This window comes from Pomacea canaliculata, linkage group LG8 (assembly GCF_003073045.1).
Source record: "Pomacea canaliculata isolate SZHN2017 linkage group LG8, ASM307304v1, whole genome shotgun sequence".
NCBI lineage: Eukaryota > Metazoa > Mollusca > Gastropoda > Architaenioglossa > Ampullariidae > Pomacea > Pomacea canaliculata.
This window is the reverse complement of record NC_037597.1, coordinates 26,077,842-26,101,591: the sequence shown is the minus strand read 5'-3', so window position 1 is coordinate 26,101,591 and position 23,750 is coordinate 26,077,842. Positions and strand designations below refer to the sequence as shown.

The 23,750-nt window shown below is 44.2% G+C and overlaps 1 long non-coding RNA gene across 1 annotated transcript; it reads left to right on the top strand.

The window, feature by feature from the left end:
* The first annotated feature begins 1,861 nt into the window (after positions 1-1,861).
* LOC112571006 lies at positions 1,862-22,895 on the top strand. Its single transcript, XR_003100734.1, has 4 exons — positions 1,862-3,652; positions 4,756-5,054; positions 5,510-5,658; positions 20,591-22,895. It is a non-coding gene; the product is annotated as an uncharacterized LOC112571006 (long non-coding RNA).
* The last annotated feature ends 855 nt before the right edge of the window (positions 22,896-23,750 follow it).

Genomic DNA, 23,750 nt, shown 5'->3' with positions numbered 1-23,750 from the left:
CACGCGCAAGCACAACATTGAAGAAAAGGGAAAACCATTATAAAAGGGAGACAGATGGAGAGAGAGAGAGCGCGCAACTGAAGGAAGACTATAAAAGAGATCAAACAATTTTCACAAAAAAAAAAAAAGCACAGGATCAGTAAAGAGATGCATGCGTGCGGGAAGGCAAATGGAGGAAAACGAAGGAATAAAATTGGAAACTGGCAAAAATAGGGAGTTAACTGAGAGACAGAGACATCACACAGCTTTGGTTACGACAACACACACACCATCACAGTAGACAGGTGTGTTGAGGGGAAGAAGGTGCAGACAGGTGCGCACGACCACAGCACCACACGGAGAGATAACAACCCGCCACGGCGCGCTTAGCAGGAGTTGCGTCCCCTGTACCGCTCGTCGCCGCACAGCTCGGGACGACGACAGCAGCAACACAAGTCCGTTAGTAAGTCTGATTAAACTACGCACAGTTAGGCTCTGGGTTTTTTCCCTCAAAGCAACAACATACTGTGCTCTAATCATCTCGCATATCTAAAAAAAGCATAAATAAATACAGAAAATTACATTTATGCACATACAAATAAAATCTGTTTGAACGTTTTCTTACCAAGTATCAAGTAAGTAACATTTTCTTATATACTAATAACAACATCTAAAATCATGTAGCTTTTTCGATTTAAAAAAACTGCTGAATTAAATGAGAGAAAAAAAAATCTTTACTTTATAATATTAATATACATGTCATTAAAGTGTCATAAAATTAAAGTCACCAGTGAAAATTTTACTTAAATCTTCACAGTGAATAAGAAAAATACAAATATGCCACAGGTTTTTTGGGGGCTTTTTTGAAAAAAAAATTTTTTTTATTTCTTTTTATCTTTCAAGACATAGAAGACAAAGCCAAAGTACCAGATAACTTGGTTTTTTCTTGAAGAAAGTATGTAAATGGAAGAAAAATTCCTGTTGGAAGACATTTGCAGATTCTCTTGGTGTATAACACTCCACCTTCGTTATTTGCCACACGGGGGTAGTTGGGAGGAAAGGGGTGATTGACGATGCAGGCAGACGACAGTTTGACACGACACGTTGGAGGTGACTTTCGGAGTCCAGAGGTGGTGGTGATGGTCGGGGAGGGAGGAAATAAAAAAAAGAGTGGGAGGTATGAAGTAAGGTTAACCTCTTGAGTTGGCTTAGAGTACAAGAAAGTTGTAAATATGAACGGCAAGTAAAGATGTGTCATTATCCGACATAACAAAGCGGAAGGGGAGACGAATGTCATCGCCTGGCTCCAGGCGAGAGAACTCTTGATGAACGACAGGCGGCTAAATGTCTATACTGCGGACCCTCCGTGACAGGAGATTGTAAAATTAACGGATGTCTTCTCGCATGAACGCGCAGACGTGTGTGTGTTAGTGTGTATACATGTCTGTATGCAGGCAGACAGACAGACAGGCAGACAGACAGACAGGCAGGCAGGCAGGCAGACAGACAGGTAAGCAGTCGAGATTCAAAGTTGCTGGGTAGACATGAATGTAAACAAATGTTTTGTCAACATGACAGCCAATGACAACTGATGAGTGTTTTTGTGTTTTGTGTATTTTGATTGCTTATTCGTGCAGACATCTTTATATGCAAGTCTATATTTTCTAGACCCTAATTATTTTTTAAATTTCATTAGTTACAACATTTTACCCTCTACTATTTAGTGCTACAATTGACAGCAAGGTTTTATTTATATTTATTTTTATATGTTATTTTCTATTTATTTTTATAAAACTGTTAATAAAAATCAGACGCAGTCCTTTCTATTTTCCGAGTTTGAGCTGACGCTCACTTGTCACATCATAAGCATGTAGCGTGGGAACACAGTTTAAAAAGCAATAAAAAAAAAAGAACTGAGAAGATTTTAATGTCTTTTTGCCGAATACTTTACAGCTTGACAGCGGCAGTCATGTCTGGAGAAGTCTTATGACTCTGTAAATCTTTTCGGCAGGCGGAAATCGTCAGATTTGCCGAATGCTGCTTGGCGGAAGGATCAAGTGAGAGACAGTGGTGACAGGGCCACATTCATTTTGCTGGTGACGTCATGTACTACTACATCACTACAGTCTTCCGGGATGCGCGCACTGCGGACCCTCCCCCCTCCCACGGAACGTCACATCAAAGCAGTTACTTCAAGCATTGCAGCACGCACGCGCACACAAACGTTTATATATGCGCATAAATACGAATACACTCATGTATGTACATATAGACATGTACAGGCACCCACACACGCATACAATCATACATACACACTCTCATGCACACTTTCACCAACTCTAAGTTTCTAACACACACGCACGCACATACATCGGTATAACAGCAAGACACGTGCAATGGAGTGACGCCGGGTGGGAGCTGGGTGGATGACGAGGGTAGGTGTGGGAGGGAGGAACAAGTACACGTGCAGTCATGTGACTGTAGGGATGGGGATGGCGAGCAGTCGGAGGGAGCGCTGTCAGTTTGATGGAACTGTCCACGGACGAGGCTATCATCAACATTCCTTTCTCCTCCTGCCCTGCTCACGTGACACACCTTCAAACACTAAATAACACTTCTTATTCTAAATAAAGGTAAATATCTTCGTTCATGTTTACAACCCTCCAGTCTGATAAAACTTGTACAAGCTGACCACTTCAGATGGAGTACCATTTTGCTGGGCTTGGTGGTGAGCAGATTCATTGACTGTCTCGTGAAAAGACTATAATCTGTGTAACCTTGTCAAAGGACACATTTGTTTTGTTGTTATTTACTTTACACTCAGCCAGGCGACAAGGGGACCACTACCTCCGAATTATGCAGTAAAGAAAGATGACAAAGAAGCCAAAAATTGAATGTTACAAACAAAAGTCAACACGAGTTCAAAGACGATGATGTTAATGACAAAAGTAGTCTCAGTTGGTCTTGGATGTAGAACGTGTAGGTGAGCATCATTCTTCCTCCAGAATGGGGACTGAAGGTATTTCTGATGGTGATAGCCATACCTGCATTTCCCGTCATTCATTGCGCTGTGTGCGGAACTCGAGCTTTTCGCGGACGTAGCAAGTAAGTAGTCCAGGGGAGAGAAAGAGTGTGAGAGAAAGCGATGGAGAAAGAGAGTGTGTGTGAGATAGAGAGATGGAGGAAGAGAGTGTATGTGTGCGTTCAAGAATAGTGTGTAGGGATGGAGGATGAGAAATAAGTCGCTGGAGAGTCAGCCATACCCCTCCCCTCACTCACCACCCGGGTCGGCAAGCGAGGGCCGCCTTGACACTCTTGATGCATGGGTATGTCCTGAGGTTTTGACACTTGTCATCCGTAAAGCCACTGCGCCTGCGCGTCACTCCTGACAGCGGCAGATAACTCGACGTGCTCCAACGAGCTAATTACTGCGCCTGGGAGGGGCGATGACTGCTCACTGTCTACTGTTATCATAGCTTTGCATGCCTGGCAGAAACAATGAGTTGAGAAGTGGGGTGGGAGCATAGGATAGGGGGCAATGATTGTCATAGACAGGTTTTTTCTTTTATTTATTTCAAAATCTAAATCTTGAAAACGGAAACGAACGAATTAAAGCCATTCCTTCCCTCTTCTCGCAGTTCGCCTCTCTCTCTCTGCTATTCTTAGTAGCCAGGTAAGCGAAACTTTTCGCTTTGTTCTACTTCAAAGAATTTTTGTTCTGTTGCTTTTAATTTTATGGCCACCGCTTCTGTCAGTTTCTGTTCTCTCATTTCAGACTTGATACATGTTGTATTGTTATTATTATTCTATATATTGAGTTGGTTTTTTTAAACACATTTCCAGAAAATGCTACTTTTCTTGACAATAACAAGAGCGAGGCACCCTCATTTCGTTGTCTGTGAAATGTCGTCAAGTGTTTTTGACACCTGCTGGCGGCATGCGCTCTAGCGCTTTGATGTACATGTATGTAGGTGTAGATGTAGACCCTGCCTCCTGTGTCGGCTAAGACGCTAGACAAATAAACAAACATTTGTTTTACCCAATACATCGTGATGATTTTATGTTTATCCTCTTTTTTATCTGTGATGACTCAAAGAAAGGTGTCTAAGGTGGCCATGGCTCTCATTGTAACTGTTAGTACCCGCCATCATCAAACTTTAGCAGAGTTTAGTACAAACTGCTCTGGTTCTTACTCCACAACACACGAGGCAGTGGAGGCGACACCTCGATTACAGAAACTGATTTACAGGAGCAGTTACGCCGCTTTGGCAGGCACTCTCCGATTAAGGAGGGGCAACAGGGTCGTGTTCTTGCCGGAAGTGGGTGTGGTGTCTACCTCCATTAGATGCCGAGGGCCACACGCTGCTCCGTTTTTTTTTCTTCCGCTCGTCCCGTATTTTGTTGTTGCTATTTTATTTGCCTTTTCTGTTTCTTTGCGTGGTACGAATCTCCCAGTATTACCAGAGGATCTCATCTCGTCATTATCTTAAATTGTTTTATTCTTGAGCCACAAATGAACCCAGAAGAAGTCCAAAGTGTCTAAACCTTATTAAAATCCAACTGTGCTAACTGTTTAGTACTCTTCTTGACATCTTACAATAACATTTACAGCTTGTTTGTAGAAAAAAGAAATGTGATGATAATCAGGTGACGGGGCTTTCCAGTGAACAGAATGAAAACCTGTCTCCATTCAGTAAGATGTGAATGAGGGAGGTTCAGTTTAATTACGTTCATAAAAATCTCGTCCAATCACATTTATTTTTATATCTTTGACAGAAAACATTCTATCCACTCACAGAATGTTCACCACTTTTCATTGTCACAAACGGACTTATGAATGACAAGAGTTCGTCACGGCCCAGCAGCAGTCTTGACACCAGCTCAGCCTCCACTGGAACTTTCCTCAATCATCGTCGTCGGATACGTTACACCCCCCACCAGGCGATAACGCCGACGGTCGACTGACGCCATCTTAACTACCTTCTCCACCGCCTGCAGTGTCCCCAGCAGGTTCCACAAGCAACTTGGAGGACAGATAACCGCGATATGGTGAGCAGCATTCAGCCCTTTCACAGGTAATAGATTTACTTAATTACCTGCCCCTTAATATGATGCCTATCACCCGGTTGTCGCCCCTAAGGTCTACACCTGGGTGGACTTTTGAAAACGGAAGAAGTGTACCTAGTGACCTACTATGAACTTACCATCGGAAGGTCAATAGAGGAATACAATGCAAGGTTCAATGTATGATACAGTAGTAAAGGGAGGGCAAGAAACTAAATATCACCAATGTTAGAATTTCTGTTCCAGCTTTATTGCTTTGTGAAGACAAGTAAGCAAAATTAAAGAACAATCGAAAATAAATGATATACATGGCACGAACTTTGTAAAAAAAAAAAGTTAAATATTGATAATCTCATGGCTAAACTGTCTTCACGAAGTCGTCATCTGATTTGGCTTCACCTTACAAAACTTTAAATAAAGAAGCTACCTTTAATAATAAGTTTTGCTTCCCGTCTCTCTGGAGCAGCACTGGTTGTCACAGTGTATATCCTTGTTGTCGGCGCCAAGAATGTCAGAAGGACTTGCTCCGCCATGCTCTAACAAAAGGCGCAGGCGATTGGCTGCACACCAAGCTGACGTCAGTCCCTATATTTTGGAATTACAGTTTCTGAACAGGTGAGCTATGAAACCGGATTCTGTTTTAGCAATTTCGAAATGTTAATTAGTGCTTTGAATGAAGGTAAGGGTTAGGGTTAGCTGTTGACTTTGGTTTGAAAATATAACAAACACAGAGTAAGAAAATACCAGATTCCCTTTGAGGTCCTTTGACATCATCAAAACGTCTCGTTTTTTCCTTGCATGCTATCATCCCCTCTCTCTCCTTTCTTATCCCTCTCCTCTTCCTCCCTGGGGAGGGAGGGGATGCTTTTTAACCGCCGGGCTGCTGCGCACCTGTCGACACGAAACTCATTTCACGTGCTGCACGCTGGCATTTCCACCCAACACGTGCGTTCTGCGAGTTCTTCGAGTGGCCTGTAGTCTGGCAGTGGTCGTGCACCTGCGCCTCCTCAGGTGGTTCCGCGCCATTGGTCCCCAAAATGGGCTGACACTTCCCTCAACCACTTTCAGGACCGCAGGCTGAGAACGAAGAAGGATGGAGCCACTTTGAGATACACATCTACTTCATTCTTGTTCTCCCCTCCCCCTTTCTTTTTTCCTTTCTTCCCCACTCTCTCTGTCTTTCTCCTTCTTTCTCTCATTTTTTTCGGGAATAAAGAGATCAACAACAGTATCCCGTGACCCTAGGTCACCCAGTAACAGGAATATTATAGGATCCTACAGGAATGATAAAGTTAAAAGATATTTTCGAATTTTAGAACATTTGGAGCAATGAGATCCCTCCCCATTCCCTTCAAAATAATAAATAAAAAAATGACGGTAGATAATACTCCTCTGAACTCGAATAGAAATCTGAGTGTAAGTTTTACGACAGGGGTGTAAAAAGCCGGCACCCGGATCATGAAAAAAAATAAATATCATCACAGAGGTGAAGAGCGATGCGCTGAAAGAATCTTTTATCGTCGAAATTTATAATTGACAGCCATAGCTAAGGACTCGGCAGTTTCGGGATAAAGGCTCATAGCTGTGTGTCAAAGATTGTTTTCCCACTCTCCGATATTGAATAATAGTTGTGCAAAGAGATCATCCGCTTCGCAAACGACCCCGTGACTCGGCTACCGCCTTGCGTCATTTCCGCCAGCTGAGCGCGCAGCGTGACGGCCATGTGAGGTGTCTTGACGACACCGGCGAGGTTCCTGTGACGAACAGAGATCGCTGCGAGTGTAAGAGAGCCCCCCTGATGCGCCTGGTTGGAATTCTTCTCGCCTCCGTTCCGGTTTCTTGACCGTAATCAATCAATCATAACAAGCGCGTGAAGCGCCCCCTGTTTTCTCCATGACGGGGATGACGTCTGCAGGCAGAACTGTTTTTAAGGCCACGCGGATACCCGTGTTCTGCCTCGTAACGAGATTTGTCGAGAGTATCAAGACTTAGCCAGGAAAGTCTAATTAACATCAGAAGCTCGCGACATCTTGTTCGTATTTTTGTATCGGAGTATGGGGTCTGGAACCCTGCAGGCACCTCTCTCACGTACCGCGAGAAAACACGAGACATCGCTATCACGTGCAAGCGAGAGCTAACGTTGGAGAGTGCAAGAAGTGAACACAGGTCACTCTTTGTGTTCAGATGGGTGACGCATGCTTTTGGAAAGGCCAAAGAAAGAATAAAATTCGCTTCTTTCGTCTTCATATGTAGTGGTGTGTAGACCAATCTACATACAGTGACGGGGATTTGCTTGCTACAAAATCCAAACTTACAATCGCGCACGCACACACACAAAACACGTAAACACACACTAAGTACCGGTTCTGTATGTCTGAGCTACCTGAGCATTAAGTCGAACAATCGGAGATCACTCTTGCGTACAAGAGAGTGTCCCATCCACCTCCTCCGTGCCGATGTTTGCTTCTCCATTTCCACGGCGCTGTTGAGAAGGAACCGAGGAAGAGAAGGGAGAGTAGACAGAGTGGGATGGTGGGGGAAGCTCTACCCGACAGGTGAAGCCATTGGACGTGGAATCGAACCTCTGCAGACACCCCAGTCACCTCTCTCCTGCCTTTGTGCACCTCGCCTCCCGCGGCGAAAATGTCTCGGGTATTTCCGCCTTTTTCCGGCGTGGCGATACCTGATCCGAGCTTGCCCGAGGGCTTACTATGATCGGCGGAAAGTGGTGAAAATAGCACTTGTCTCGTAGAGCCGGGGCTTTGTCGGTGAGAAAGCAAGTCTGTACTGACAAGGGGGAAGGGCAGGGGAAGAGAGGAGGGAGCTTACTCTCCTCTGTTAATTTTTTGTTGTTATTCACGGGACACTGACCCGGACAGGGATGCGGGGTGCATGGGTGGGTAGTGGGTGTAAAGGGATGGTTGGTGAAAAGGTGGGTGTCAGATTCGTCCTTACTTCGATTTTGTCACACCAGCTTGCTCGTCCATTCATTCCATCCTCCACACCCCTCCTTCCTTCCTTCCATCCGCCCAGCTCTAAACACAGGTGAAGTAATGAGGTTTTCGTAAAACAAAGGAAGACAACCACTATTAATGGGCGTGGAGCAATAGCGACACGTCCGCGGAACGAGGGCAGTGTTAGGTTTCGGAGAACAAAAGATTACCTCCCCATAGAGGAAGCAGCAGTTCTGGCTTCGTCACTAATTATATAGATTGTTCGATGGCTGAAGCAGTTTTGTGCGGGGTTGCCCTCGGGGAAACCAGAAGCTGCTACAAGGGCTGTGCGCTGGTAAAAACCTGGGTAAGATTGATGACAACCGTTAGAAATGACAGAACACGGTCGCAGAAGAAACAAATTTAGGAATAAACCAATACCTCCTCTACTTCGCTCTCTTCTCGACTTTCAATACCGGGTGTGTAATCTAATAAGTCGGGTAGAGAACATAGTGGTGTGGGGTTGTTGGGTTTTATTTTTAAAAAGACGCAATCTACTTAATGATTAGTTTTTAAAACGGTGTATGTACTAAGAAGAGTGCAAGTTTAAGTTCACTTGTCGGTGTGGATTCACAGCCAGACATCTTGGTAGTCTCGGATGGTTTCACAGTGAAAATGATGCCGAAAACAAGACAACATCGAGTTAGCGACATTAAGAAACTCGAGCAGGTTGAACTGATGTTTGCGATGTCAATGAGTAGATCAATTATAACAGCTGCCACTGAGTACACCAAACATTACAGCTGCCACTGGGTAAGTCAAGCGTTACAACAGACATTTGACTTAAAATATTTTAATAGAAAGATTCTAAACCTACAAAGGGAGAGGGTCTCTCTTCTTAAATACAGACGATGTTCACGTTGATCCATGAATCTTCCGATAAAGAAATGATGTGTTTCAGTGCTCTTACTTTTGTTTTTTTGGTCATTTTTTTCTCAATTAATCGCCCAATAGATCGGCAGATACATGCACAGACGCACTGTCACGCATGGGTGAGCCTAGCCAGCATACGGCTGGAACACGCACACACCAGCGCACGTGCATTTGTCACGCACCCGACTGCAGTCAGTTCTACCCCGGTCCTGACGTCTTTTGGTTATCTATAAAACCCTTCACAGCATTGGCTTCAGCAATCAAGCCGCCAATCCAACGCAGTCATTAAGCGGCGAAAGCTTGGCACGGCGCATGCGCAGTGACACGTGGCCAATATCACCTTACACCGCTTCCAAGTGATGCGCTCCACTCTTTGCCAACTCACCCCACCCTCCAGTCTCCTCCCTTTATCTCCCTCTCTCCTCCTCATGGTCCAAACGACGTCCTCTCATGGCCTGCACTGGTTTTGCTTTTTGTTTGTAAAAAGTTGGACCATAACAGACATTCTCTCCCACGAACCCATTCCCTCGCTTACCCGCCTTCCTTGTCAGGAGAATGCCCGTTGCTGCCAAAACTTGTTTTTATAATACTGAATTTGGCATCTTAACTGTCATCTCACCAACCTTTCCGGTCTTCATCGCTACACATTGTGGGTGAACGAATTTGCTCTGTAGTTACCCCGCGTTAATGATCAAACGCCTTCTTTATGTCGCCACACTCGCCTCTCGCATGTCTGTCGTGAGATAACGAGAAGGGATTTGAGGAGGTTTGGTTGTTTTTAATCTACGTGTTCTTGTGAATGTCCATTGACAATCCGTTTACAGACAAACTTCTCTGGATTCTATTCTTAGCTGTCATGGCCGTCACCGCCACTGTGACGATGTGATGAATGCATTTGATGCTCGCTCCAACTCTCTGAGGTTATCGCTCGCTCAGCCCTGCGACTGCCACGGTTCAGCCCCCACGCGCGTGTCGCTGTGGTGTGACGACTATCTGTCCATGCCAGACTTGCCAGATAATTGGTGCCGGCGGAAAGATAAGTCCGGTAACTCTGCCCAGCGTATCCATTCGCACGTGAGTCGTCTGCTCCTCAATAGCCAGGATTTTGCGCCGCAAATGAGGCGGCGACAGCGAACTGCTCCTTTCTAACCCGGGTAGCGATGAGCGGTGGTCGCTAGGGAGCCGAAGACAGCAGAAGCTTGATTTGCCCCCCTCTGATCCTCCGTAATTGGCGCTTTGCAGGTATCCGCGCTAATAATCTAATTTCACAGGTGGGCAAGGGTTGCATCGAAGAAGAAGAAAAAAAAACGAAGTGACAATTTCCTCAACTTTTTTGTCCCTTGATTGCAAGATACAGTTTGCTGCTGGATCCCTGTTCGCAACACGAAGCCACCCGTGTTCCATGCAGCGCCACCAGCGCTGCCACACAATAGATACAATCAAGGCCCAGCTTCAAAGGGAGCTAACCGAGTTTGAGTGGTTTCCGGTTCCCCGCAGAAGACATCATTAATACTTCAGGGTGGGGGAGGGAGTCGAGCGTTTGAGGGATGGGAGGGTGAGGACTGAGGTGTGGAATGCATGAAGAAAGATGAGTGTTTACGGCGATGTAAGAAAAATTGGATTTATGGAAAGGGATTATTTACGTTCTCTCGAATGGCAGTAGTCTTCGAAATTCCATCTTTCTGTCTTTCTTCACACTTGTAAGAATTTCTGTTACCAGCAAGTTTCGGAAAGAACTAATGACAGGTAGCAGTCATTATTTTTATGAGGGATGAATGATTTTTAGGCCAGAATAGCTTACTGGCAAACATTATCTATCTTTCTCTGTGTGTTTGTATGTTCGTCTGTCTACTTGTCCTCCACACTTCCACATAGTTTCTCACCTCTTCCCCTCCATCCATCACCTCCACCTGTCGTACGTACCCCGTTGATCACAGCAGTTGACAAAATGAAACAACGGCTCGCTCTGCTGGTCAAATCGAGAAGCCAATGAAGCTCAGAACTTCATGGCGCCCTGTTGCTTCCGGTCGCGCCGGCGCAGAGGTGGCGGGTTCACCGCACTGAACAACAGCCCTCGGGACAAGAACGTGAGCTGCGCGTGCACAGTCGTCTTCTTTGTTATCTAATCTGACGAAGGCGTCGGGTTCCGTCATCAGCAAAAGTCCCTGCTTCAGACAATGTATTAATAATTTGATACCACTGGAGGTAAGGCTTCATGGACAGACTTATTCCTGTAGTTAAAGAGCTTACCTGGTGTATTGTGATGAATTTTACCTGTGCAGGTGGGCAAGACATATTTCTTTCTCTATTTTTTTATTCATACATGCTGTAAGTTTCTAACCGTGTCGATGCCAGATTCTTATGATAAACGGTAAAAAGAATGAAAAAGTGGAGAAAAAAAAAAGAACGAAAACATCTGCAGGACACAAGCTGTAAACCTTGTTGGTGCCAACATTTCCCAAAATGGGGGTCAAAGAAAAAAAAAGCGTGTCAACTGAACGAATACAGATTACCTACATGCTGCATTGCACAGCAGAAGGTCAAGCCAGTGCACAATTGCAGGAATGGGTGGTGTGTGTGTGTGTGGATGGAGGGAGGAGGGAAAGTTGATCTGTCTTTGGCTGACTGCTAGTTCCGGGGAAATCAGCGACCCCGCCTTACAACCGGGAGTCGATTATCAGCGGGGTGATGATCGTGGGTATCCGTCAGGTCTTAATCACACCGTCCCCTCCTTCCGCTCCCTCCTTCCCTGCAACTGTTCATTTTTTTCTGCCGCGTTGATGATTGATGAGTTTTCCAATTGTCCCTCTTTGTTCATGATGAACTGGTGGGGACCCTAACTCTTATTGGCGCGGACCCTTCCTTCCCCTTTAACATTCCCTCGTTCACGGGTAAATGGGAGGGGTGGATGGGGTAGGTTGAGAATATGCGCGCACATGAAACCACGTGCGGTTACGATTTCTTATTTACACTTTGTTCTCTCGCTCGATGACAAGAATCTCGGGCATGCTAAGATACTGCCCTGTTCTACTCCCCAGTTTTGGGTTAGAGGGGTGGAAAGCGAGTTTTCCCCTACGGTAATCCAACGGGAGGTGACCTCTCCTCCCTTCTCCCTTCCCGACGCTAGACAGTCATGAAAGAACCACTTACGTTTGTCGTCTCCAATCACGAGACAGTCGTGAAGTAAACCATCTGCACTCACGCGCTTCCAGGAAGCAGTCAGGCGTGCTGCCGCCAGCATTGGCTGCAGATGTCGCACTCCTGACTTCCGGTCCCCAGAAGGATACCGTAGGTGTGGAACCACCTCTGTTATTGCAGGCTTCAGCCAACTAAGCAGTGCAACATCAACTCGGGTCGCAGGAAATTGGTCCGGATGGAGAGCTCACGTTTCAAAGCAGGTTCAAATATATCTTCAAACCATCGCCAGTAATCGTCTCCGCCATTGCTGTTTTCATCGCCTTGTTGCATTTAGCAGTCTAGAAATCATAATTGTAATCCTTTGTAAACAGAAACGGTTGGTATTATGTTGTATATAATAATGTTCGGTATTATCATCTGTTGGCTGACGAGTGGATGAATAACAGGGTTGTTATTATTCAATTGTTGTTTTGAGTGGATGAGTGATTGCGGGTATTTACGTGGCTTTTATTATTGACGAAGTCTAATGGTGTACAATTTCCGCAAGGATCAATGAAGTCATTGTCATTGTTACTCCTAGCACTCCCTTCATAGCAGCATCTGGGGCAATAGTTCTTATTCTTTCGATCACGAAGCTATACTTTCAGGCCAATCCTCAGCACGAATGGCACCTCCTCCAAGTTCCTTTGGCTTTTTGGAGCGGGGTAGCCATTGGGTTGTCGAGACCGACTGCAAATGTTAAGGTTAAAGACATTCACATACGTGATCCATTTCTTAGAAACATTATTTGTGAGGCAGTATTAGTGTCAGGTGTGTAGAAATACAAAGTGTGTAAAAGAGAAAGGTATGATGACCTCCAGTTCAAGATCCTAAAACCTTAACTACCACAGCCACAAGTTGTTCTCAATCTTCTTGTTTTTGTATTTAAGCAGTTAGGGCACGCAAACCAATCCTGTAGCAGTTTGGATCCTTTAATTTCGCCTTCATTGCTTCATTAGCCGTCTGCGATAAGACTTGCGATGTCTACGTGCAGTGGGAGTGCTCGCCCTTGCCTTTATCTTCTAGCGCCAGGTCCCATGCGCGCAGTGTTTGCCAGACGGCTGGCCGAGGGAAATGGATGTTTATAAACTCTGCTCTGGAAGAAAACATCGTTCTTTAACGAGCGCCATCGACGGCGCAAAAGTTCAAAGCTAATGGACAAGTTGGAAGAGGAGGTTGTTAGTAAAAACACATTCCGCCAACCTGCGCCATCGGGTGTCTGTGATAAACTGACCGAAGATGTTGACTAATCTGGATGTTCTATGGTCACGTTTTTCATCAGCCTCGTTTTGGATCTGGAAGGGGAAGGGAAGGGCAAGGGGAGAGGAACTGCTGTGGCCGTTAAAGATAATAACTAGTGTGGGCCTGAGAACTCTTGACTTCATACGCTGCTTGGAAAACAGAGACAAACAGTGCCTCATTATGCTGCAGCTTTTTTGTGCTTATTTTGCTTCTAGCCGAGTTAAATCCGTGTAACGCAAAGATGATGATGATGATGATGATGATGATGATGATGATGATGTTCGCCTCCCGTCTGCCTCGCTCCCAATGCCTACTTCAGACGATGGGACCCTTCTTTCTTCAAACTATTAAAGGGAAGAACTGACCAGTCACCATCAGGTCAGCAGACTACTGAAAACTTCACCTTAACAGGAGTCAGTTTGGATATTAACAGAACTAACTGTCTACAAACTTTAAATTCTCTGCTGCTTCTCGAGATATTTTCAGCTGTGCCGTGCATGAACTGTCCCCGTCCGTCCGTAATTAAGCAGGAAGGGGTTAATTTTGTCATTTATTTTCTGAAAGCTATTTGCAATCGTGCTCTTGTCAACGGCCTTCATCACCTCTTCATTGCTAAACATCATCAGGAAGAAGTCAGCGGGCTAGAGGACGTGTCAGCCATTATTTCGTCGTTCTCGTCTGAAATCTCGCTGTATCTCACCACTCGCTAAGCTTGGAGCCGACACGGCCATGGAGAGAATATCTGTGATCCCCCAGTTGCCTTGGCCTCATCTTATCGTCAGAAGGCAAAGCTTCCTTCTGCTTGTACATCAGCACTGCTTAATTGCAAGGCCGCTATTCATGGAGCGAGGGTAACTCGTCACTCGTGAGCAAAATGTGGACACCACGGAATAACTTGTCTCCGTAGGTACGAGGCTCTGTGCAGACTCACCGGATCCTGCTTTATGTTTCTTTACCCACGAGCATCTTTGAAATGATTGATATCCACATTCCAAGCGGTAAAAATGAAGTCTGGACATCCCTTTATAAATACGAAGACAGGATGCTCGCCCTGGTGTTACCTCGCTTCATGAATATGACCTCTGACACTGAGAGTGGCCGAGTGTTTGCCAGTTGTTCCTGTCACCCTTTGTTTAGGGTCAGAGAACATCTGAACCGAACTCAGTGTCCTCCCTAGAAAGCCACGCCTAGACATAACCATTATTGTTAAAGTGCTAGACACATTAAATGTTTATCTTGGTGTCCACAAACATGTTTACTTTTTCTTAATGTCTTCTGCTTCTTTATTAGACAGTTTAATTTTAAAATGTTCGTAATAAATGTCAAACGCTTTACAGCCTACCGGAGGCTAACAAAAAGATCGTGTATGTGTTATTAAAAAATGTTTTTATCTGTGTTGCTGACACCTTTATTGGAGAATTTTCACATTTTACAGACTCCGGGGGCTGCTAACCATAGGTGGTAGTTCAGCATCGCCTCAAAATAAAGTATGAACACCAAAATTTCTTCTTTATGTGTATTACATGTACTTCCTTATTTTCTATATATATATATTTTATTGGTATATATTTATTTGGGTTTAATAAGCTAGGGCTTGTCTGAGCTCATTATGACCATAGAGAAGATAAGAATAGTGAAATAGATTAAAGAATTGCAACGTATAAATCATCATCATCATCATCATCATCATCATCCACGCTATTCACCACATAGCGTTCATCCTCGTATTACAGTCTCAGCCTCATCTGTCGAGACCTAGAGGTCGCTCCTTCCCCTACCCACAAGCCCATCTTTCTTGGCTGCAGCGACAGACACGCTGCAGTGTATGAGACGAGGGCTCATCGTGGTGTCGCAGATAAAACAGTTTCGAGGAGCAGTACAACGCGTGATTCGTCTCCCCTGTTTTTCTTTCTTCGTGGCGAGTTATCTGCCCCGCTAATGGGCTTAGGCTTATCTTGACACCACCCTTTTTTTTCTATCTTCTTCTTTTTCTTGCTTCACGATCTCGGGGTCCTGGCTTCTAGGTCTTGCTGAATTCCTCACCCCTCCACCCTGTGCTCCCTGTTCCTCCTGACTGATGCGGGGGAGGGAAGGAAGCACCCTCTTCATCAAAGTCGTCAGCCCATGGAAGACAAGACTGCATGAAGCTGGAATCAAGGGATCTCATGAACGGCCAAAAAAAAAAAAAAAAAGAGGGGGGGTGAATAGAGATTGAGAGAGTGAGAATGTTGGAGAGAGAGAGGAGAGCTCGAACTCTGCTCTGCTGACAGCTGCATAGAACCCCGATAGAGATCGCAAGGGGATCCAGTCCTCATCCTCTCTTTCTGGCCAAGTGACGTTATCAGTGGCAAGCCAGGACTCCTCCAGGGTTCCGAAATGGCTTTCAAAAGGCGGGCATTCTCGTGACACGATCTCTTCTCTGCAGTCCTCCAGCAATAATCCAGAAATGATGCGGTGTTGACGGCATCATTGGTGATCTGTACCGTGATACGAATTATTTCCTAAAATTTCCTACAACAAAAGAATTATTAATGATTGAATAATAAATAAATAAATGTTAAGGCTTTATTGAATATCAATAGAGTTAATGCCCCATCCTCCTCTCGTGTTCTGGCGGAGGGATATCAGCAGCAAGGCAGGATAACACCCCGACAAAACCGACTTCTACAAGAAGTATTGGTGCTCATTGTACAGTAAGCTGCTTAGTTGGAGGGAGATGCACGATGTGCTGGTCAGTTTTCCCATAACACAAAGACAGAATTTTGTAAACATGTTTGTATAAGGACAGTTTACAATGTCTATGATGACATTTAATAACTATTTCACGATTACCTCTATGATCTTCAAGTCCGTTACATTGCAAATGAACCCTAAACCACATGTCAGAACAAGCACAAAACACCAGTGTTAACACACATACTCAAAAAGCCAAATTATAACATGACAACCAATGCGTAATTATACACTTAAAACCTACTGTACAGCACACACGACATGCAATTTATAATTTGTATTGAACGCCCATGTTAGACTATACACATCAAAAGCACTTGTTTGAGTATAAACACCCCGAAACCAGCGTTAAGTCCTCGATATTGACTAAGAAAAAAATGATACTTCAAACCTTCGATCATGCATCCTAATGCGCTTCCTATTCTGACAAAAAAAAAAATAGGACTAGAGATTTTTCTCCCCTAAACAACCCATGACCCAATGAGGCCTTCACTGTGACCTCCCCGCTCTCCTCCCGCCCCTGAGAAGAGGGGTCCAGCCAAGCATGCTACCCCGATGACACGGCGAGTCAATAAAGCTCGCCTCCTCCCTCAGCACGAGGCTCATCTCTGGCCAACAAGGCTACACTGTATGTAGCGCACGTGCGAGCTACTCTAGCGCAGTGCTTGACGGGTACGACCCTGGCATGTGTGCTGCCCTCTCTATCTGGATCATCCCGCCTGATCACTCAAGAAGATTTTTTTCAAACCCCGCTCTTCTCACCTCCACCCCACCCCGCGACACCTCCACACCCACGCCCCTCTTCTTTCGAGTGCAGATAAAATCGAAGTTTTTCGGGTCTGCAATTTGTCCGGACGGGCTAGCCCCGACTTATTACCAGTTGTCAAGGGTGAAGGTCTGTCCTCACACGGGGTGCACTCACGCAGGCCTCCCAGAATCGATGGAGGCAAGGGGTTATAATCACCGTATAGCACTCGCCGTCGTAGTCTAATCATCAAGCCGCCATCAGCGAATGGAAATAGCGAAAAAACCTCATTTACCGTGGAAATGGCTGCCCGGCGCTCATCCGGCATCTTAACAGTGGAATTAAATGTGGCTGATCTGACGGAACGACCAGATTCCGCGCCGGCGCAGATCAATGAGAGGGTTAGCGAGAAATAAATGATTTTGCTGTTGATTTCCCGGGCTCAATATTGAGAGTAATAGGCGTAAAAATTGACTGGACACGGTCCGCACCTCTAAACTTCTGGCCAAAATATAGGACCTTAAGCCATGGAGGAACAGACGGAAGAGGTCTTCTGTGTGTTACCCATCTTTTCGCCTCTTGCCCCTTGCCCCCCTTTAAAAAAAAAAAGTTTAAAAAAAAGAGGAAGACAGTTTTAAAAAAAAAGTTCGCTTAGCTGATTTTGCAGACACCTAATTTATTGGCGCCATGCCCGAGTGCTTCACGACAGCACGTCTTAACCGGAACCGGAAATACTTCCTCACACATTTTTGTTTCTTTCTGCGTTACGCTGGAAAAGGATCGTGCCTGAGCTTGATTCACTCTCAATTTGGACCCTTGGCGAAGATGGTGGCTAATGTTGGGAGTTAAGGAACCCCTGCACAACATGCATCACGGTTCTCAAGCTGCGAGAATGGAAGCGTTTACTGGTAAAAGGTTTGTTTGCTGGAGTGGTCCCCAGCGGGACAGACAGACCCGGGGACAGTTTAGCCACTCGTGAGCCCTCAAAGAACCCTCCCAAGAACTTACAGTTGAAGCTTACTAACCTTTAGCAGTCTTTGCAATTCAAACTAGTTCTTGGTTTTTTATTTTTTATTTTTTTAAGTAATAATTTCTGACTGGCTTCTCCTACCGCTATTGAAATGAGTTTGTCAGCTGTTCATTTTATTGACTGGAAAATTTAGCCACGTCGAGAATTGGTGGTAGTGATTGATGAAAAACTTTTTTTTTGACATTTAGACATCAAGTAGAAAACTGGAAAAAAAATCTATCGAAAATGATGGATTGCTTTTGGCGTTGATACAGTACTATTAAATACTCACTGGAAACATCAGACCGCCTCAGCAACACCAAGACCGCAGTGGACACAAATAGCAACTGTATGATTGGTCATCATCATAATCATCATCATCATCATGGTACTGAGGTTGCGACAAGTTTACAACGAGAAATAAGTATAGTCAAAGATTTTGCTTCCCTATCTACACAATAAAGTGAAACTTGTGATATTTACGATGCAATGATGCACATGAATGGTTTCCCTCGCTCGCTGTATTGTCCCTCAGCTAATGTCATAATGTCATTCTTGTTTCCACTTTTATAGCTTGACTCGGTAAAAGTAGGAACGGAAATAAAGGAAAAAAGCTTTTCTAATGCATCCTCGTGGCATTTTCGATTTAATCTGATAACAAACCAGATGCAATTGATTTGTCTTGCTTTCTTCCTTCGCTTCCAGGAAATTATGTTGCTTGAGGACACAATGTTAAGAAAGTTAAAAAGCTTTTTGCAATGTTTAAAGGAAGATTTGCCGTAAATAAAGAAAAGATATACTCTGTTAATTAACGAGAAGTAAGAGAAAAGGTGGGTTAGCATAGGAGCTGACTGCTTCAACAAGTCTTAGATTCCAATGTCGGTTATTTCAAAACTTTCTTTTGAAATTGTTTATCTTTAGACACAAAGACTGAAATCCTGAGGTTCGTAAGACAAATAAAATTTTAAAAGAAGTTGCCTATTTTCTGTTACACACAACTTAAAGGGGTAGAATTCTACAGAAGGCAACACAAAATCAGGGTATTGTCTTTCGCTTTAATTTCTCAATTAAAAAAATTAACCCTTGTACAAACTGTTGGGGTCAAGGCGGTCTGTTTAAAGTGAATATTAAAAAAAATCAAACCCGTTAATGGGGAAGATGTTCAAAAAAGCAGAGAACTATGAGTTTATATCTAGACTGGAGTTTATTTAGGATTATCTGAGTTGCAGTAAAAATTGACACCCCAACCCCTCCATCCACCGTTCACTCACTCCCACGTACCCCCACCCGAGTGTCAATGCAAGAATTCGAGGATTTTTATTTTCGGGGCATAAGTGCACTTCCAAACCAGGTTAGCGTATGAATACGTGTGCAAACACTGAAGCAAGCGCTGTCGGGAAGGTCATCTTCGAAAGGAAATCACGTGATCGCCAGGAGATCCATAGCCATCAACCTTCGTTTGAACGTCGGGCTCGAGTTCGAACGGCAAGCGCGCAGATGTCCGGACGATGTTCCACTTGCCCCTGATATCTGCGCGAACTTTCCTTGGCATCGAACCCTCGGCGTCAGTGCTTGTGGCAGCCCCCCGTCATCTTTTGAAACGTCTGTCAATAGATACTTGCCGACGAGTTTTGTTTGCTTCTAGCGGGGCAATTTCTCACCTGCTGAGGTTCATACCAAGTTGTAATTAACTGCCGAGGCTGTTGAAGCTGAGTGAAAACAAAAGGACCCACCCTGGCTTATTGAAGCAGGGACAGGTCTAGCCGAAGGTGAACAGAGAGACAGAGCGAAAGAGGGAGGTTGCAAGGACAGTGCATTTCCGCTTTACCACCGTGGAGGCATAATCATTTTGCATTTCCTGAGTCGGCGGGGCACTGTCGGGTCCTTCATTAACCCAGCTGAAACATGATCCAACCCACTCAGCAAAATTATCTCTCGGTCGATAGACCCGACTTCCGGTGTGCGTGTCCACCGTATAGAGGTTACGTCACCAGAATGTCGCGCATGCCCAGCAGCGGTCCACCCCAGGTACGCTATTCTTCAGGTGCTTGTTCAATATACCGGTCGACGAAGAGTAAAAAAAGATGTAATGTTGTTCATAATATGATAGAAATGTTGGCCTATGCTTCGTCCTGGCCTTGAGGCCGCTGCATCATCGACATCGGGACAAAGGTCAAGTTTTAGTTTTACCGATTCTAAAGTGATTGTTACTTACATGGATTGCAGTACAGCATTGTGATTACATATTAAAAGCCTTGCCATTACCCTGGGACCTGGCCTACATATCCAGGGGTTCCATGATAGACAGGACATCAATAGCCTTAACTTCTAATAATCATTAAGCAGAAAAGGTAACCTCAGCTGTCTTTAAAAAGAAAAAACTGGACTGACTGATGGATGAACAAAATATAAGAAAATGTGTTACTGTAAAAATTTACTTTCTTGATTCTTTTTTATTTTGTCCTTAGAAAACAAAAATATATTAGTAAGGATATTATTAAGAATAAATGCACGGGCGCTGATGAGACTAAGGAGAGGTCCTTGTTCCACTTCAGGGATTTGATTTGTAGAGGCTGAACTTCTAATGTGTTGTTGACTCATATCCAGAAAGGCGCCAGTCCGTGGTGTGATATAGTCGAAGCATTGCCATCACAGTATTTATTTTACAGATTTTGTTAAAATTATTATTTCCTCGTTTTGTCGTTAAAGAACCATCAGAAGTGTTCAGTTGCTGGGGGAAATTTGTTGTTTGTTGTTGCTCTGTTTTTGTTCTAGTCCAAAAAAGAGAAGCAGAAGATTGACAGTGGGGATAAAGCAAGAACAACACCAGTAACATCGTCAACACCTTTGCGAAAGGTCAGGGCGGGGGCGGTCGTGGGCCCCGCTAACAGCCCCCGTGGGATCACTTCAAAAGCAAACTGATTATCTCTGTGCCCGCGACACACAAGAATGTTATCGCAAACAGACCGGCCAGGGTCAACATCACGGGGGCCGTATCTGGATTGCAATCAATATGGCGCAACAAGACAGCAATTGTCACGTGGTCGTCTGTCAGTATCAAACTCAGGCCGACGCCGAGGCCGCAATTAGCGAATGTCAATAACCTATAGGTCGGCGGCGATTGGGTTTGATCAACGTGAAATGCCAGCCACCTCCAGGAGAAAGTTCTCACAGAGACACCTAGCGGCCTGGGACTGCTGCCAGGGTGAGGCCTGCTCACTCATTTTCTATCTGATCCATTTAGACATCTTGTGCGAATATACAGTCGTTCGTCTCGAAAGTGTTTTAGTTAGTACACAGCCTGACGATATTTTAATTATTGCTTATGGACCAAATTGTCATCAAAATCACTTCATCATGTCCCGCGGAGCAATCTTGTATCATCATTTTTTAATGTTTTCGAACTATGGTCATCATAGTGCAATTATAGTCGTCTGCCTCTCCTTGGTCCAATTTCTCTTCATTTCTGCCTTCAATATCCAAAAAAAAAAAAAAAAAAAGTAGGAAAAAGTCAACGAGAATCTCATTTCATCTCATCTCACTGCGGCTTACTCGGTGAGAACTGTAACGGGTGTTCCTGTGCCAGCCGCGGTGCTGCTCGCGAAGACATTTTAATTATTGCTAATTATACTCACAATCTTACACGTGCTCTGATACCAGCGCCCCCTTAGCCGGCTCCGCCATGCGATACTCTTGAGGGTGTCTATTAATAAACAGTCTGGTCTGCTTGATTAAAGGCAAAGTTTAGCTGGTAATTAGGTTTACCAAACACCCGTTCTTGCGACCGCGGGGCTGAGATAAGTGAGACTAAGAGGGGCCCTGGTGCTGGGGCTCAGACTACACACAGCTGCACCATGGAGGGCCATGGAGGGCCCCGTTGCCTAACGCAGATAACGGCGAGCAAGAATGTTAAGCGTTTGCTTAGGAAAACGTTCCTTAATTGCACGTAGCATGTGACCCCAGATATTCTACTAACATACAGACTAACACGCAGGCAAACAGGCGGAATCACAGACAACCAGACAGACAAACCTTTCTTTACAACCCACATCACCAAAAGCATCACGTGAGGAGAAAGGATGAACTTTAGACCCATGAGCCCTAGAAGTAGTTAGCTGACAAGAGTTCTTCGGGTATTTATCATAAAATTAGAGTATTATTAAAATTTTACAGCATTGGGTGATTGAGTGCTGATGTTTTCTGTCCATGTGCATCATGTGTGTGCTCGCGTGTGTGTGTGAAAAAGAGAGAAAGAGAGTAGGGAGGGGGTAAGGACAGCATAAAGAGAACATTTGCGATTAAAGACCACCTTTACATGAAGTATTTGAGAAGTTCATTGCGAACTTTCTATTTTTTTCTTCTTTTTTTTTTTCTCTCACTCTCCATGCCTCTTTCTCCCGCTCTCTTCTTGCCTTTATTGCTCTCTCTCTCTCTGCCTTCCCCCTCCCCTTTTCTCCTCACTTACTTCTCGTGCCTGCCTTCCTGTTTCTGTGTCAGGCTCTCATTCAAACCTCGTCTTGGCTCCCTTCTCCCAACTCATTTCTCGTCTTTGCAAAACCGCCTGCGTTCTAAACGAGTGTATTGTGTTTGAAGGTATTGTCCGCATCTCTAAGCTGAAGCAGCTTGTGAAGGGCTGCAAGACGCCCATGTAATTTCCTCGCCCATCTCCTCACCTCTTCACCAAGCGAGAAGTTAGTTTTTTTCTCTATGAAGGCTTCCAAAAAAACGAGACCGATTACGAGCAATAGAAATCTGTGGGACTATTGAGCGTGGTCTGGGCGAGGGCGACAATAGCGCTGACGTGAAGAGCCATGATTGATGACGTCAAGAGAGCGTCAGAAACACTTCTCGCACATCTCGCGTGACAGGCGGTAAACCATCTCAACGTCTCCACGTCCTCACTTAACGTATCTTGGCGTGTTTTGAGACATATTTGAGAACGACGACTACTTTTTTTTTTTTTTTTTACTGAAACAAAAAAGATTTTTATTTGAGATTAAAGCTTCGGGAGCAAGTTTCGAGCAAAATGTTTCCTAGTTTTTAAAAAGTTCGAAAATTTCATCGAAAATTATAGAATCACTAAGGATACTCAAATGTTTAACTTTTACAGAAATAAACTTGATTTTCGAAATTACAAATAATAACTAGACATAGCGCAGGTTACATTGCACACCTACCTTCTCTATTTATATTATTTTGAAACAACAACCATTTGCTGCAGCAAGATCGTTTAGTCAACGACACGAACAATATGTCCACCTTATAATGTTTGCACATCAATAAAATCACTCAAGGATGCATTCTTATTTATCAAAATGCATTTAAATTTTAAGAATTTTTGTTGGATTCGTTGTCAAACTGTCAGACAGCTGATATTTTAGAATTTGTATGTTTTAGGGAATGTGCGAACATTTGAAAATGTCCTTTGTACTTGCTTGAAGTTTACTGCATGGACATGCTTTTTCACTGACATGTCTGAATTTAATTTGTGTAAATTGAAATGTCAAAATCTTTTTATTGGGGAAAAAACTTAAATTGCAAACATGTCGGTGACATCAGTTATGTGTTAACTGGTTAAAGCAGCTACTAACCACTGTACACAATAAAAACAATTTATGTTCCATTTAGCATTATCTATTAAGGAAAATAATATTACAATAAAGTTGACTTGACATTTCACCTTTCCATCCATAGGCAAGATTATTGCACTGTACTCATTTGAGTATCCACAACACAATTACAGTCAATGATTTAAAAGAAAGGATAATGCGAACTCGGCGGTAGTTCCGTGTAAACAATATTATTTCATTTAAAAATCGTCGATCCTATGCACGTGGCTTTGATAATATTTACATTTATTTTATACAAACTTCGTTTCTGTTCCTAGGGTTTATTTTTAATGTAAACTTATTCAGAACCAGCAAAAATTAAAATT